The following is a 6,447-nucleotide window of genomic DNA, read 5'->3' as shown; positions in this document are numbered from 1 at the left end:
AAAGAAATAGGTAAAAGTCTTAGAAAGATCCTATTTCTGTTTCACTCACCAATAAAATCAAGAAGAATTTCCCACTTCTTATTCATTGAGTGGGATGCTCTAAAGAGTATTGCAACTTGCATTCTGGATAATCCAGGAACTCAGAACAAACTCTGTAACTGCACTCATGAAAGTCTTTTGTGACTACTCCTTCATAAAGTTGATGCTTCTAAAAATGAAAATTTATTTTTGAAAGGATTTTTTCATCAGAAACTATTCTTAAGTATTTGAAGACTTGAAAAAGTAAAGTGGGCACAACAATAGGGGTTAAACTGCTTCAAATTTTAAAACACAAACACCAAAATAAGGTGAAAAGATTGAAAATAAAATAGCACAGTACTTTTTATTACCTTAAAGCATTCTTGAAAAATCGTTAAAAAAACTGTGTGAACTCCTCTAAACTTGTCACTTGTCTTGGTTTTGGCATCAGCTACTGTATGAGAAGATAAAACAGGATTTAATTTGTTTAGTTTCCCTTTTTTTTATTTTCTTTTTTTTTTTCGAAACAAGCTAAAAGCACCTTTTCTGCTCTTGACGCTACGCCAACACCAAAAATTTCAGTAGGACTGCGCGTAACCACTGCACCGTTGTTAAACTCAATGATATGCACTTTACCGCAAAATTAACGCACCACTTATAAATTCCGACTTATTTTGAAAAATATTACGTATTTCCCGGATTTATCAAATACAAAGTCGATAATAATGTTTATTGTGACGTCATTTGTAGGCTTTATTCCGTTTTAGTTTCCAAATTGTAGCAGCTTTTCATAAGCAGCACGTTTTGCTGTAACTAAACCTCACTTTTAAAAGAAAAGTATGTATAAAGTTAGTATGAACAGATGTGTTGCTCAATGATAACTGTCATTTGAGCAACACGTCTGTTCTGACTTCTCAACGATACATAAGCTGACATTTTAAAACCTTTTTTGGTACCTCTTGCATCGTTCATGGGAGATGGATTCCTTCTTATGTAAGATAATGCTAGACCACATACGGCGCATGTTGTTACTGAATACTTACAAAATGCTACTATTCAAGTTTTGGAGTGGCCGGCTTGCAGTCCAGATATGAACCCAATAGAGCATCTTTGGGGCATAATGGCACGCTGTGTTAGAAGTCAACATCCACCACCTAGACGAGTTGCGACAAAGTCTTATCCGCGTATGTGAAGATATCCTTCAAGAAACGATTACACCTCTAATTAAAAGAAATCCACGGTGCTGTCTGGCTGCAACAACATCAAGATGTGGCAACACTAGATATTGATAAGTCAAAAATGTTACATTTTAAGCTGTATTAGTGTGCATAACAACAATAATCATCTTAGTTTATTTTGTTACTTACCTTAATTTTATTACTTACCATATTTCTAGTTTTAGTTTGTTTTTCTTTCTTTTCTTTTCTTTTCTCACCATCCTCAAAGTCGCTTTTATTATTATCATCGAAATAACTGTGTTCATGTGTTCTATTCTTAACACGTTTGTCAAAATATATGACCACAATTAAAATAAATCGAAATGTATGTGGTGCGTTAATTTTGCGGTTAAGTGTATATTAACTAGATATTTAACTCGCGCTTTCGCAGTGAAGCATATTTTTTTGCCAAGCAAGTTTTTTTTTGCCAGCCAGAATCATAAAAACATCGATTAAAACAAACGAATTATTGTCAGTTTAAATAAAGAGGCTACCGGCTTTAAAAACTTAAAAAACTTGCTTCACAATTTCTTACGAAATTTATTTGAAGTTTTACATCTAGTTAGTATAAATATCATTGGTTTAGCTAAGAGCATAGTAACGGTTTCTGCTTACTCGCGCAGCCTAGTAAGATGGGTGCACCGCGGACGCTCAGTTGCGAATTCTTTCTTTTTTTTTTTTATCATTCCCCTTCCCGAAACCCCGAAATGAACGAAATGCGATTGGCAAGTATTTGATGCATACCTTAATACACAGTGACTAAATTGTAGTATGTGTTTTTTCCGTGCCGAAACTCTGGTCGGAAGACAGTGCATCTTTTTAGATATTTTAGAGCTTGTGGGTTATCACTAGTACCCAAGCCTTTTTATGAGTCATTAAAAAAAAATTTACAAACAAAACTGTATTCTTCTTCTTCTTTTTTTTTCCGATTGTGATCAGATTATGATTTGTACTGACGATATTACACTGTGTCTACTTCCTCGGTCTTATTTTCTTACAAACATTAACAACATTTGTAGTTTCGTAACTATCCCATTGACCCTTTCATGCACCAATTATTTTTCCATAACTAACATAATCCATAAAAAATCATCTACAAAATGACAGCGGTACTATTAACTGTTTTAATTAGACTTTTTCTACACCTTGATACATTTTGATAGCTTTACAGAACGTCAGTTTTCTTTACCCGTTGATGTAACAATTTTGCTGACAACATTTGAATACTTTGAACACTTTGCCAACGCATTAAATATTCTTGCAGTCGTACTATCTTGCGTGTTTGTGATCCCCACCACTATTGAGTTTGCGTGGCAGCATAGGTATAGCGACAATCGACTAATGGATTTTTAGAAGCCAGCGTTGCTCATACACTTTCAAAAGTAGAACTGCTCTCACTAAGATTAGTCGCGCTGGTGCTATTTCATGCGCTCCAGTTAAAAAGGAGCGCCAAGCTACCGGTTGCTAAAAAACCCGCGGTAAAGAAAGCTGAAACAGCACCTAAGAAGAAAGTCGCTGCAAAGAGTGCCACCGCAAAAGTGGACAAGAAATAACCTGTACTGCTCAATCCTTCATCAAACGGCTATTTTCATAGGTACACATTTCTTTAAAACGTTGCGCGGCATTTAGGACTTTGTCAGGTAGTAACAATTACACTAATTGAGTTTGAAAGTCACAGTAACCTCACCGGTAACTGCTCCGTGCTTTTTAGGTCGATGTATATTCTAGAAAAGGGGAGTTTGAGAGCAATTTTGAAGAAGAAAAAAAAAGGTTTTAAGTTGTTCATAGCCTAGGACGGATGCAGCAGTTTAAGTGTTTTATTTTAGCAGCTAGTTTAGCTATTCTGCACTTGGCATTGTTTGCACAATTAAATATAGCGATTGCAACAGATATTTTCATTTGAACCTATTTCGTTAATGCGTCTAATGTTTTTAAAAGATGCGTGGCTATAAAAATAGCCGTTTGAGCGGATTTTGATCTACTTACTGCTGGTGTACTTGGTAACAGCCTTGGTGCCTTCGCTCACTGCGTGTTTAGCAAGTTCACCGGGAAGTAAAAGGCGCACGGCGGTTTGAATTTCACGCGAAGAGATCGTAGATTTCTTATTTTGAAGGGCGAGCCGCGAAGCTTCAGAAGCAATTCTTTCGAAAATGTCGTTCACGAAAGAATTCATGATGCTCATTGCTTTAGAAGAAACACCGACATCAGGGTGAACTTGCTTCAGGACGTTGTAAATGTAAATGGCATAAGACTCTCGTCTCTTTCTCTTGCGCTTCTTGTCACCAGTTCCAGCGATTTTACCACCTTTCTTACCGGCGCGCTTCTCGCCTTTTTTCGCCACCTTTGGCGCTTGTTTTCCTCCGGTTTTTTGTGCGTCTGACATTTCGACGGGCCTAACAGTAAAAATTCTTTTCGTTTGTTTTCATTGCATTGCAACTGGATTTAATTTAAGATAAAGTTGTAGCCTCCAACTTGAAAACTCTTGCGTCATATGCACTTCTATTGGTTCTTAAAAGATTAAGTTGTTTGAGCATCGTTTATTTCTTTTTTACTATTGGTTAAAAAAAGGTTGACTTTGAGACCACTCTATTTTGATAAGAATAGCAAACTTTTTGCTGTTTAAAATAAAAAAAAGGCGCACGAGATCTCTGGTCCGTCTGTCTGTCTCTGCTTGTGTTAGAAAATAAAATGTCAGGACGTGGAAAAGGAGGAAAAGCTAAGGCCAAGGCAAAAACTCGATCTTTTAGAGCGGGTCTTCAGTTTCCTGTTGGTCGCGTTCACCGATTTTTGCGCAAAGGGCATTACGCCAATCGCATCGGTTCAGGCGCACCGGTCTACTTAGCTGCAGTTTTGGAATACCTCTCCGCCGAAATCTTAGAGTTAGCTGGTAATGCTGCACGCGATAACAAAAAAGCCAGGATCATTCCTCGTCACTTACAGCTAGCTGTTCGCAACGACGAAGAGTTAAACAAGTTGTTGTCAGGTGTTACAATTGCGAGCGGCGGTGTGTTGCCAAACATTCAAGCTGTGTTGCTTCCCAAAAAGAACGAGAAGGTTCCAAAGCCAGCAGCCCAGTAAACGGCGGTATAAACAACACAAAAGGCTATTTTCATAGCCACACATCCGTTAAAAATTATTGTTAAGGCGTTAGAAACTTTAAATTTTAAATTAAAGCCGTACACTATTGCCTACGACCATACCACGGTGAATACACCCGTTCTCGTCCGATCACGGAAGTTAAGCATCGTCGGGCCAGGGTAGTACTTGGATGGGTGACCGCCTGGGAACTCCTGGTGCCGTAGGCTTTTGCAACCGTTTACGAAAAAAAAAAAAAAAAGTCGCCAAAGGGGACTCCCTTTTCTTTACAAAATCTGCTTTTTCAGTTGACTCTAAGATACACAGAACTCATCCCCTGCAAAAGAATATGCATAAACACGGCCCTGCCTGGGTGGTGTCGATTGAAAGGGGAGCGACTGGTCGAAAGGTGTGTGAGGGCGCTTCTTCCGTCTCCGCATCTCTGAGGGAAAGAAAATGGCGCTCTTTTTCCTCGCACAAAAGCCAGAAAGCTAGTTTTGATGCTGAACAACAAGGGCAACGGTTAAAGGGACTATAGCCACCATAGTCAACGAGGGCCCAGGGGAAGTTTTCTTAAGGGGCCCTCGTTGTGATCAATTACATACCCAGGACCAATAGAAGTGTGCTCTAGTCATTAAAAATTAAAAACGAAAGTTAATGAAATCTTTTAAAAGTCAAAACTATTTAAATCTTTTAAAAAAATGATTTTTAAAATATCGTTTGTAGATACACGGGGATACCCGGGAATCTTCCCCGTCCTCTCGGCGGCCATGAAAGAAACCCTCGCAAGTCTAAAGTTGCACGATGTCAATGTTCCCTAGTTTTGTCGAAATGACGAAAAGACTGCAAAACTAGCTTTGAAGAGCAAAAATTTGTAAGATTCGTCAATCGTCGTTACGTATCTCTGGCAACGTTGCGTATTGACGTGTCAACTTGCCAAAATGTTTCGGTCGTTGTCGTTTCTTTCTAAGATCAACACGTAGGAATCAGAGCTGTTTTCATGAAAATAATGAACGGTAGTAAAAGAATGCATTTCACCGCACCAGAATCCAATATGCGATATGCATAAATGGTTGACAATTGTTGTTACTGTTGCTGCTGCTGTTGTTGTTACTATTGTTACTGTTAGATCGTTATTGCTAATGCTTATTTTTTTGTGGTCGTTGCTATTGTCAGTATTACTATTATCGTTAGTTTATCGATGCTATCGTTAATTTTTGTTATTGTCGTTATTGTTATCTTCATCGTTGTCATTATTTTCGTTGTCACTATTGATATCGATTTTCTTATTGCTACTGTTTGTTATTTTAACTATTATTATCGTCATTGTTTTTTATTACAGCGACTCGTTTTCACTGTTGTGACTGTCACATTTTGTTCCGCCGTCGAGTGATTTCCGGGATTGTAACCGGTCGATCACGCTTGCTGGTTGTCACGTTGAAACGATTCTCGTCGCTCCTATGCTTATTTGGTTGCCTCTTTGCGATTCTTAGATTTTTATTGATTTTGTACAAAAAAAAAAAAAAACAAAAAAAAAAAAACAACAACTTTTGAAATAAATAAAATTTATTTGCACTTATAGCAGACTTTGTATGCGCCTCTCAAAATATGCAGTAGACTCTTAGGGGTGAGAGGAGAGGTTTTTTTTTTAAGTCGTTAGAGGAGGGGGCGAGCGCGAACGCAGGCCCCCACTACCAGAAATTGTACGGTCGAGTTACCGACGTTAGCGGTAATCGCAGGGGTCAGCCCAGGCGAAGTGCAATGCAAGAGCCTCACCCTGGAAGAAGCCCCATGTTGATCAGGTTTACTTCCCCGTCAGGTAAGTATGCTTTTCCCGTTGTGTGGGCAGCCTCGGACGTGCCCCAATCTTCTCAATTGTGGGTTTTCGATTGCACACCGCATCGTCCCGTTTGTTTGCTTTTTTTTTTTCCTTCTCTATAGTATGGGCCGCGCTCAGCAGTAGTGCAACGCCGAGGCAACCCGCGGTCAGGGCGAGGTAAACCTACGATCCCTTGACCAAATGCCAAAAATCAGATTAATATATGAGCCGGACTATGCCGGCGTACCAGATATTAAACTGATAAGAACAGATACTACACTTGATCTTTTTTTTTTTTTTTTTTTTTTTTTTATTTCC

The 6,447-nt window shown here is 38.6% G+C and overlaps 2 non-coding genes and 1 pseudogene across 2 annotated transcripts; 1 reads left to right on the top strand and 2 right to left on the bottom strand.

The window, feature by feature from the left end:
- The first annotated feature begins 4,421 nt into the window (after nucleotides 1-4,421).
- On the top strand, nucleotides 4,422-4,540 carry LOC149879707 (5S ribosomal RNA). Its single transcript, XR_016446570.1, has one exon. It is a non-coding gene; the product is annotated as a 5S ribosomal RNA (ribosomal RNA).
- A 1,433-nt stretch (nucleotides 4,541-5,973) lies between these two features.
- LOC149879706 (U1 spliceosomal RNA) lies at nucleotides 5,974-6,137 on the bottom strand. Its single transcript, XR_016446707.1, has one exon. It is a non-coding gene; the product is annotated as a U1 spliceosomal RNA (small nuclear RNA).
- A 110-nt stretch (nucleotides 6,138-6,247) lies between these two features.
- On the bottom strand, nucleotides 6,248-6,422 carry LOC149879705 (U2 spliceosomal RNA; annotated as a pseudogene).
- Between the last annotated feature and the right edge of the window lie 25 nt (nucleotides 6,423-6,447).

The sequence above is a fragment of the Hydra viridissima genome, unplaced genomic scaffold (genome assembly GCF_058129835.1).
Source record: "Hydra viridissima isolate aposymbiotic clone 2 unplaced genomic scaffold, HvirCarnegie_v1 scaffold_13, whole genome shotgun sequence".
In the NCBI taxonomy this organism is placed as follows: Eukaryota; Metazoa; Cnidaria; class Hydrozoa; order Anthoathecata; family Hydridae; genus Hydra; species Hydra viridissima.
Note: the sequence above shows the minus strand (reverse complement) of the source record. Positions and strands in the feature narration are given on the sequence as shown.